Here is a 10,556-nt window from a genome sequence, read left to right as displayed (position 1 = left end):
TCTGAGATGGTTCAACATATGCAAATGGTTCAACATATGCAAATCAATTAGTGTAATATACCATATTAAGAGAATGAAAGGGAAAAAGTATGTAACTAGCCCAATAGATGCATAAAAAGAATTTAAGAATATTAACACATTTTCATGATAAAAACTCTCAACAAACTAGGTATGCAAGCAATGCACCTCAACATAACAAAGGCCATTGATGTGTGAAACTTAAAGCTATCATACTCAATCATGCAAGACTGAAAAATTTTCCTCTAAGATCTGGAATAAGGCAAGGATGTCCACTCTCGCCACTTTTATTTAACATAGCATGGGAAGTCCTATTCAGAACAATTAGGCAGAAAGTGAAATCAAAGACGTTCAAATTGGAAAGGAAGTAAGAAAATTATCTCTATTATCAGGTAGTGCATGCACACACACACACACACACACACACAAACACACACACCTCCTAAACCTAATAAAATAACTCAATAAAATGGCAGGATACAAAATCAATATATAAATACCACCCGTGTTCCCATATGCCAACAATGCACACGCTGGAAAGAAAATTAAGAAAATAATCCCATTTACAATAGCAGAAAAACAAAGTAAATAAAATAAATAAGAATAAACAACTAAGGAGGTAAAATGATAATACACTGAAAACAGTAAACATCTGATTAAAGCAGTTAAAGAGGAAACAAATGGAAAGATTCCTTATTCATAAATTGGAAGACTTATTATTATAGAAATGTCCATTCTAACCTATCTATAGATTCAATGCAATCACTACCAAAATCTCAAGGAAATTTTTACAGAAACAGAAAAAAAAAATTCTAAAACTCATATAAAAATGCAAAAGATAACAAGTTCCCAAAGCACCTTAGCAACTCAGTGTTCATTGCAGCACTATTCACAATAGCCAAGATGTGGAAACAACCTAAATGTCCATTGACAGATGAATGAATAAAGAAAAATTGGTCTTTAAATATAATGGAATATTATTCAGCCTTAAGAAAGAGAAACTCCTACTTTATACAACAGCATGGATGAACTTTGAAAACATAAGGTAAGTGAAATAAGCCAGGCACAGAAGGACAAATACTGCATGATTCCACTTTTATGAGGTATCTGAAATATTTAAAATCATAGAATCAGAGAGTAGAATAGTAGTTTTCAGGGGCTGGGACAGGGCAGGGAAAGGGGACGAATGGGAAATTGCTAATCAATGTATGTAAAATTTCAATTATGCAAGAGGAATGTGTTCTAAAGATCTGCTGTGCCTATAGTTAACACTACTGTATTGCACACTTAAAAACTTATTAAGAGGGTAAATCTTATATTAAGGGTTCTTACTACAATAAAACAAAAATTAAAACAAAACTCTTCGCTGAAATATTTGTGTAAATTTGCTTCTCTGAAATTTTCCATAGAGGGATATAAAGTTATAAGACCCTCTTTACCAGTCACTGTTTTTTAGAGTTGATAAAGCACTTTTACTCAACTGGAATCTAAGAAAAAAGTTTCCACTTCCATTTTTCCTTTTGCAAAGTCACACTATTCAACAAGTTTCCTCAAGAGCACTTTTAATCATTTTACTGCCCCCTTCAAAGTTTTACAACTTTTCATAGCCTATCAAAAATGCTTAATTTTCTTATCCTAGAATTCAAAAACCTCTGTAATGTCTTAAGATCTGTCATAACTGTAGCAGGATCATCTACCAAACTATTGGACACTCAAGTTGAACCTGTAGAGAAGGGGAGGAAGCTGAGAGCAGACAGAAATAAAATCAGGAATACCATTTTAACTAAGCACTGGTCTCTCCAAGCCAACTGTATTGTTCCTAACTCCAAGCAACATGGTGAACTAGGTCTTAATCTGTGTCAGTGGCAATAGCCAGTGGCCTCTAGTCTATGGAGTGGTGGGTAGGGCATGTTAACAGGTGTGATCCAACATGGTGGAAGCAGAAGTGCCTTTCAGAGCAAGGAGACAGCCAGTAAGTGGGGTTAGAAGTAGAGTTTCCATCAGAGGTGAGAAGATTCTTCCTAGGACTTATTAAGGGGCAGGGTCGAAGCCAAGAAGGTCCCTATGTGACAGTAGGGACATGCAGTGTTACTTAGAAAGGGGGATGGGGTACTGCAGTAGGGATGCCAAATTCTATGGACTGAGAATACTCTGTGATTGTAATTAATAACTTCAGCTAAGGGAACATGGGGCTGCCCAGGATTCATGCAATTAATTTTGCAAACGTATCCTTAATCTCCCTTTACCTAAAAACCCTCTCTCACTGCCGGGTATAACATTCTCCTGATTTGCTCAAATTACATAGAATTAAGAATATTCATCAGCGGTTGATGAAGAAAGTAATAGTACCTACAGTAAATTTCTGCTTTTGTGCTCCTGTAACCAGGCTAAATTAGGGATCCTGGGAAGGGATTTTAGGTGTCAAGGTGAACAAGAGTTTTGAAAACCCAGGAGTCTTTCTTTTAGCAAAATGATTATTCAGGTGAGTAAATTCTACTTTATCATATGCAGATTTTGAATCTACCTAGGTTTTGTTGGATCTATTGATGGGGATTATATATTATAAGCTATTGGAAGAACACAGTCACATACTTCATTTCTTCTGATGTAAACAAATTAAGGCAAGTGAAAAAAACTTTTAAAATTCCGGTCTTAGAATTCAATCAAGTATTTTTTTTTTTTTAAGTGGTAGAAATGAACCTATTTACAAAGCAGAAATTGAGTCACAGACAAACTTATGGTTACCAAGGGGGAAAGGGGAGGGGGGGAGGGATAAATTGGGAGATTTGGATTGACATATACACACTACTATATATAAAATAGATAACTAATAAGAACCTACTCTATAGCACAGGGAACTCCATTCAATACTCTGTAATGACCTATATGGGAACAGAATCTAAAAAAGAGTGGATATATGTATATGTATAACTGACTCACTTTGCTGTACAGCAGAAACTAACACAGCATTGTAAATCAACTATACTCCAATAATAAACAAATAAATAAATAAAAATAAAAAACACTGGATTTTGGCAGTCTTCACCCACCACAATTTACTATCTAATCCTGCCACCAACCCTGCCAAAAGAAGTCATTCTTGTCCTAAAAGAGTCCAGCAATGTCATGATGAAACAGAACTACTCTCCACTGCAAGCCCTCAAGGATCCTGTAAGTCTGCAGAAATCTACCCTAAGTAAAATTAAAAAAAAAAAGTCTTTACTAGAATCATCACGTTAAAAGTGCTATGTGTGATGGACTTCCCTGTGGCACAGTGGTTAAGAATCCGCCTGCCAATGCAGGGGACATGGGTTCGAGCCCTGGTCCGGGAAGATCCCACATGCCACGGAGCAACTAAGCCCGTGTGCCACAACTACTGAGGCTGCACTCTAGAGCACACAAGCCACAACTACTGAGCCCATGTGCCACAACTACTGAAGCCTGCGTGCCTAGAGCCCGTGCTCCACAAGAGAAGCCATCACAATGAGAAGCCCACACACCCCAACAAAGAGTAGCCCCCGTTCACCGCAACTAGAGAAAAGCCCATACACAGCCAACGAAGACCCAACGCAGCCATAAATAAATAATTTTTTAAAAATTGAAAACTTAAAACGTGCTATGTGTGAAACTGAAGGAATACCCAAAAGAAGTATGTCATGATTTGTTTTACTTCTTTTGTTTTAGTTTTTTATTAAATTCTGCCATGGTAAAGAGAAGAGAGGAGCAATAAGCACTTTTATGCATGGTTAAATAATGATTTATTTACTGACTCCATGGAAAATGAAGATATCTTGCAAAATGTAAAACAGGAAATAATTTCCAGCTTGTAAGGATTTTAACTTTTGGGCTCAGAACCTAAATTCCTACAGGCATTTGCCAAGCAGGTAATAAAAATGGCAAGGGGAATCTCATTGCCAAATCATAATCACTATTTCTGTTTCATTAAATGAAAATATAAGCATATCACCTTACACAACTGTGCGTGGTATAGGGGATTATATTTTAAATTGGAAATCTTAACAAAACACACTTGAAAATTAAAATACTAATTACTTTTACCTTAATTCTATAATACTTCCATTAGCAACGGAAAACTTGATCTTATTTTTTTTTCATTTACACTAACTTGTTAGTCAGATCTTGTATTTTGTGCTGTACAAATTTAGACTTGAATCTTTTATCTGGTTGTGGTAATGCATATTTTAACTAAAGTTTAAAATTGAAAAAAATAAGATCTTCATATAATAGAGTTATTTAAGAATGTGGGATAAAACCTTGCATAATATTTTTAAAGTTATTGTTAGAATCCTGGCAATTGGAAATCATCACATGTATTTGTCAAAGTCTTAGCTCAGTCTTCACAGTAAATACCATTTGTAATGTTTCATTTACCGAGTCAATATTTATTGAGAAAGGAAAACTGATCAATGTTATTTCATTATTTCAAAAATGTTTCAGATTTCAACCCCATCCTTTAAAAAATGTAGTTCAGATGATTCTTCCATTCACCAAATCAATGCTGAGCACATATTTTGTAACAAACATTATTCTAGACAGTCACTAAAGGTATCATGTTAAGATGAAAAGTTCCTGCTCTCATAGAATTTAAATTCTAATGAAGAAACAAAAATTAGAAATGTGAATGGTTAAAGTAAGGCCTTTTTAAGAATGTAACTATTAGGCTGATGAGTAAATGACAAAAAAGAGCTGGTTACATGAATATTTAAGAGAACAGAATTCTAAGCTGAAGAGATACTATAGTTGCTTCTGGATACTGATGTTAGAATAGAAAAATCAAAATTGCATAATGAGTTTCTCAATTTATAGTAACACCAGGAGAAAATAAATCATGAGAGAGAAATATGGAAAGTGTTTATGAAGGGTGTCATTTCAAAGATAGAGTTCAGTCTACTCTTTGCTTGTGAATCAAAGTGAGATTCTTCCTTAAATAATATTATTATGGTATAAATTTAAGAAAATTCCCCAATGCTTTTTAATACCTCTGGTACTAGCAAACAGTAATTTCCTCTAGAGTCTGGAACAGATGGAACAATATACTTTTGCCATTTTTCTTAAGCAAACTGTGCTAAGGTCACAGCACACTCTCTAGAAGATGATTCACAGCTGTATTATCAGAAAAGCAAAGCTTAAAATTTTCTGATTAGGAATTCTCTTTACTTACAGTTAATTCATGTCTCCATATACAGAGTGTATCTGTTTAGTCAAATGAGGCAAAATGAAATTCTAATTGGATTTCACTATTGATCCATAATATTGTTTCTCTGGAGAAAGTAATAAAATCTATCAGAGTACCTGGCTATTAGCTGAAAGTCACTCAATGTTTACCACATGTGTTTGTCAGTGGACACTAAATGCCTAGTGACCTACCCCTGTTTAATCTACTGAAGAGTCTTACTGCCTTCAGATGATAAAGCTTCCCACCTCTAGATAAAGGGCAGGAGGTAACCTGGGTAATGTCTAGGTATTGTTCAGAGTTGCACTGGAATGTTGCCCACCTAGAAACTTCCCTGGAAAGTGGTATTTTGCTGAGGATCAATATTCATCCCACTGATGGCCACTGAGACATGAAGACCCAGAGCTTCTAAACTGCGCTGAGGAAAATGTAGTGGCTCTAGGGATGACATCACACCTCGAAAAGTAAAATGAGGGTTTCACCCGCAGTGGGTAAATTTCCATGTGGAAAATTTTAGTTCCCATTCAGACAAAATATAAACCAAAGGCAAGGGAACCAATTAGAATCTTGAGGATGATCCTTAACCTAACCACAGTGATGTGGCTATTTTTTTAAAATGTATCATATGTAAAAATGTTTATATATGTGTAAAGTTTACAGAATGTACATCATAAATAATCGACTATCACCCATTCCTGTGAGTTATCAATCAAATACAATCTCCTCCCTATTTAAAGAATAAAATTATTTCACTAATGTGTGTAGTTGAGAGGCAGTGTGACAAATAGTTAAGATGTTGAATTTTGGAGTTGACAATTTGGGCTTAAATTTTTGTTCATTCACTTATTGACTGTGACTTTGAGCAAGTTATCTAAGTTCTCTATAAGTCAGTTTCCAAATCTTGAACTTAGAATTATAATTGCACTTACCTTTTAAGGCTGTTGGAAAGAATAAATATATTTAAATATGTACTGTGCCTAAAAGATGCCTAGAATACAGTAAGCATTCAGTAGATATTAGTTATTATCATCATTATTTCTTAGAATTAATGAGGATGCCAACCAGGCACTGGTAGATGTAGGTGTCAGTTAGTCAATTAGCAATATGGGAGTGAAGATACCAATTAGTATTTTCTGAGAAGTGTTGATAAAAGGCAGTAGAGCCTCTAGCGAGTAATTAAAGGGATGCCTAAGGTCAAAAGTCCTATAATGGGAGGCATCTGAATGTGCTTAGGGGAAATCATCATTACAAAGGATAAGGAAGACAGAAAACTATTGAGCAACAAGCTGTAGAAAACTAAGCAAGATGGAGAGGTCAAAGTGAGGCAGCAGGAAAGAGTTACCCTTTGACACTCTAGGACAGGGATTTTGAATTGTTATAAATATATTTTTGGTCAGGAGGTGAGAATATGATGAACCCTCATTTGGTGGCCACATTTTTGTTTTTCAGAGAATGAATGACAGATATTTATGAAATGAAATAATAGACTCTCATGCTAAATTCTGAGTGAGAAAATAAGAGTTCAGAATTATATTGGACAGGAAATAAAAAGAGGTGACTATGGAAAATTAAAATAGTGGCTGTATGCTGAGAACACAGATATGGTTGTAGTTCATTAGCTTCAAATAACAATAGTCTGAAAGTTGGATTATAGCCTCTAACAGAATGCATTTTCCTTGTCTAGGAGTGAAGGAATCAGATTGAAATAGTGACTTGGGGCTTGAATTTTAACAGAAAAATAGGAAAGAAATACAAGCATCTTAAGAAATTTGGCTGTCTTTGTAAAAGGAGTTGAATAGAAAGAAATAAGCAACAGAACAAGAAGGCTGATGAATTTAAGAAAATTTGAAGAAATTGGTCATTCAGGCCTCTGTGATATTGAAATGTGGGTTAATGTTAATGCCAAAATGGAAAGTCAGAATTGTGTGTCAGAAGAATGCTATCTTGAGGTATACAGTTTCTGAAGGGTGTGTGTGTGTGTGTGTGTGTGTGTGTGTGTGTGTGTGTGTGTGTGTGTGTGTGTGTGTGTGTGTATGTAATGATAAAAATCCAAGTTGTAGTCCTGTACCTAACTATCAGAAGTTATTGTGTAGGAGACAACAATCATTGAGATTAAGAAGTATCAGGCTTTTTTTTTTAGTTTTTCTAGTTCTTTTTGTTGATATTATTTCTAACTACAAAAGTAATGTATCATTAAGATTTTTATCTAAAGGATGCAAATGATGCAGAAGTTTAAAGAGAAAAATGTGAATGTCACCATTCATCCCACCCATCCCTCCAAAGAATCTCTCTCAAGACAACCACTGTTGCAATTTTATAAATACTTCCTTAAATGGTATAGTACTGTATGTGTTCTCTTACAAATTTTTTCCTTAACAATAATACTCACTGAACTACTGCTGGAGTACCTCATGCGTACCATAATTTATTTAACTGCTTTTCTAATTACATTAATCTGTATTCAGTCAGTGAAACAGAAACACTCTGTAATCCAGATAGAGGGTTTTAATAGAATGATCTGGGGTAACAGCATGGGATGTCATGGGAAGCCAGAGAAACTAGGCTGGCAGACACTCAGAAGGAGACACTGAGAATCTCAGTCCGAAGCACTGATGTGGGAACCGCCACCATGTTCAAAAGGCTCTGTGAGAGGTTCCACTAAATATCTAAGGTGGCAGCCGCCCAGCAGGTAGCTCTTGGGCACTCACCAAGGAACTGTTCTAAATCCCTCATTTCCCCAAGCATCTGGCTACAACCAACTCCTGAGAATAAAGAATTTCTGCCTCTCCTCTGCCTCCCAAATATTTCCAGAGTAGCACCACTTGGCAAACACTATCCTAAGGAAAGGAAAACTGGAAGCTTCTCCTTAGCAAAGCAGTGGTGACTTTTAAAGAGAGGTGGGATACTGCTAAGTTGACAAGAGGGAATGTAACCAACTAACAATAGGAAATTAGGTTCTTTGTATTTTTTAATACCATTAAAAACAACAAGGAGAATTTGTACCTTCACCCTAATAGGAACATGACAGAAATTCTTTCTGACATAATATTCTCCAGCCAGTGACCACTAGAAACACATGAGTAGTTCAACAGAGTTGGGTTTGTTGCTTCATTGGATAGCACACTGTAGAAAAACCACAGGGCGTCTCTGTAAAAAGCATGTTAGAAGAGGCACAATGTGTGTTTTGAATTTGTGCCAGGTGATTTAAGGGAGGATTTACAAAAACGCAGCTTTATTCTGGATTGAGTGCTGTCAGCATGCAGGGGTAATGATATGATTGAGTATATTAATAAGTTTATCCACAAGGCATAAGGAATAGAGGGGTTCTGTTGCTGGAACAGGTAAAGAAGTAGCATTATTTATGTTAACTAGGAGAAGAAGGAATTTGCACACGTTCCCACTTTGGACAGTGTTCTTATGTATGAATTCCTGCATCACTGTCCCAGGTGATCTTGTTTGATGTTGGAGTTGGCAGAAGTAGGGAGGGATGATTGTGGTCAGATAATTTTGTTGTTGTTATCATTCTCTTTTATATCTCTGAGGAAAGAGGCATCAAATTCAGACTTTATAGAGATGGTGGACTTTGGACGAGAGACTGTAAATGGATGGCACAGAAGTGCCGTCTTCCTTAAGAAGGGGTTTGTTGAATTCTATTTTGTGGGAAGGATGGCCATTTTGAGCCATTCTTATTTACATCATATTTTAGTTTTCAGTAAACGTTTTATTTTCCTTCATATAGGTATTGACTCCAACCAACTCCTGAGAATAATGTGCTTCTCTTCTGCCTTCCAAATTTTTTATTAGGTTTATTCTCAATTATTCATGTTTTGTTAATTGTGAATTTAATTTACTTTATTTCATCATATTTCTAAGTTATGGCTGCTGGTAGGTAAGAAAGCTAGTTATTTTATTGCAGTAAAATATATATAACATACAATTTACCATTTTGAACTTTTTCAAGTGTACGTTTTGTACATTCATATTAGTGTGCAAACATCACCACCATCCATTTTCGTAACTTTTTCAACTTCTTTAAATGAAACTCTTTATCCATTAAACTACCTATTGTCCCTTCCCTCCCAGCCCTTGACAATCACCATCCTACTTTCTGTCTCTATGAATTTGATTATCCTAGGTACCTCACATAAATTGTATTGTACAATATTTGTCCTTCTGTGACTGGCTTCTTTCACATAGCATTATGTCTTCAAGGTTTATCCATATCACAGCATGTCTCAGAATTTCCTTCCTTTTTAAGGCTGAATAATATTCCATTTTATACACCACATTTAGTTTATCCATTCATCCATCACTGGATACTTGGGTTGCTTGCTTCTACATTTTGGTTGTTGTAAATAATGCTGCTATGGACATGGATGTATGGATATTTGTTCAATTATCTCATTTCAATTCTTTTGAGTTTATACCAAGAAGTAGTATTGTTGGATTGTGTGGTAATATGGCAATTCTGTGTTTTATTTTTTGAGGAATCCTCATACCATTTTCCATTGTTTCCATTTTACATCCCCATCAGCAATGCACAAGAGTTCCAAATTCTCCACATCCTCTCCAACACTTGATATTTTCTGTGTGTGTGTGTTTATAACACCCAACCTAACAGATACAAAAAAGTATCTCTTTGTGTTTTTGATTTCTTTTTCCTAATTATCAGTGATGTTGAGAATCTTTCAAGGTGTCTAATGGTCATTTGTATATCTTCACTGGAGAAATGTCTATTCAGGTCCTTTGTCCATTTTGATTGGGTTGTTTGTTTTTTGTTTTTGTTGGGTTGTAGGAGTTCTTTATATACTCTAGATATAAATCTCATCAGATGTATGATTTACAAATATTTTCTTTCACGCTGGGTTGCCTTTACTATGTTGATAGGATATTTTGATTTACAAAGTTTTTAATCTTGACATCTAGTTTTTGTTGTCGTTACCTGTGCTTTTGGTGTCATATCCAAGAAATCATTACGAGAAAGCTACTTATTTTTTGTACTCAATGCTTACTCTGGTCCCCCTACTGAATTATCTTATGTATTTATAGTTATTTGATTGATTCTCTTGGACTTCCTATGTAGATTATCATTATATATAATATCTTCCTTTACAACATTTTTAACTTATTTCCTTTTCTTGCCTTTTGGCATTGGATAAAGTCCAATAATTTTCAAGATACATTGCTGGAAATATTATCTTAATGAATTTTGAAATTTACCTTGGATTGTGGCAGTATTTGGAGAAAGCTGAAGGATATGAACCATATCCAAAATATCTACTGAATAATGCCAAGTAATTTCAGAGAGCAAAGCAGAAATATGTTGAGAGAGAAGGGAGAAAGA

Source organism: Leucopleurus acutus, assembly GCF_964270905.1.
Source record: "Leucopleurus acutus genome assembly, chromosome: 3".
Classification (NCBI taxonomy): Eukaryota; Metazoa; Chordata; class Mammalia; order Artiodactyla; family Delphinidae; genus Leucopleurus; species Leucopleurus acutus.
Note: the sequence above shows the minus strand (reverse complement) of the source record.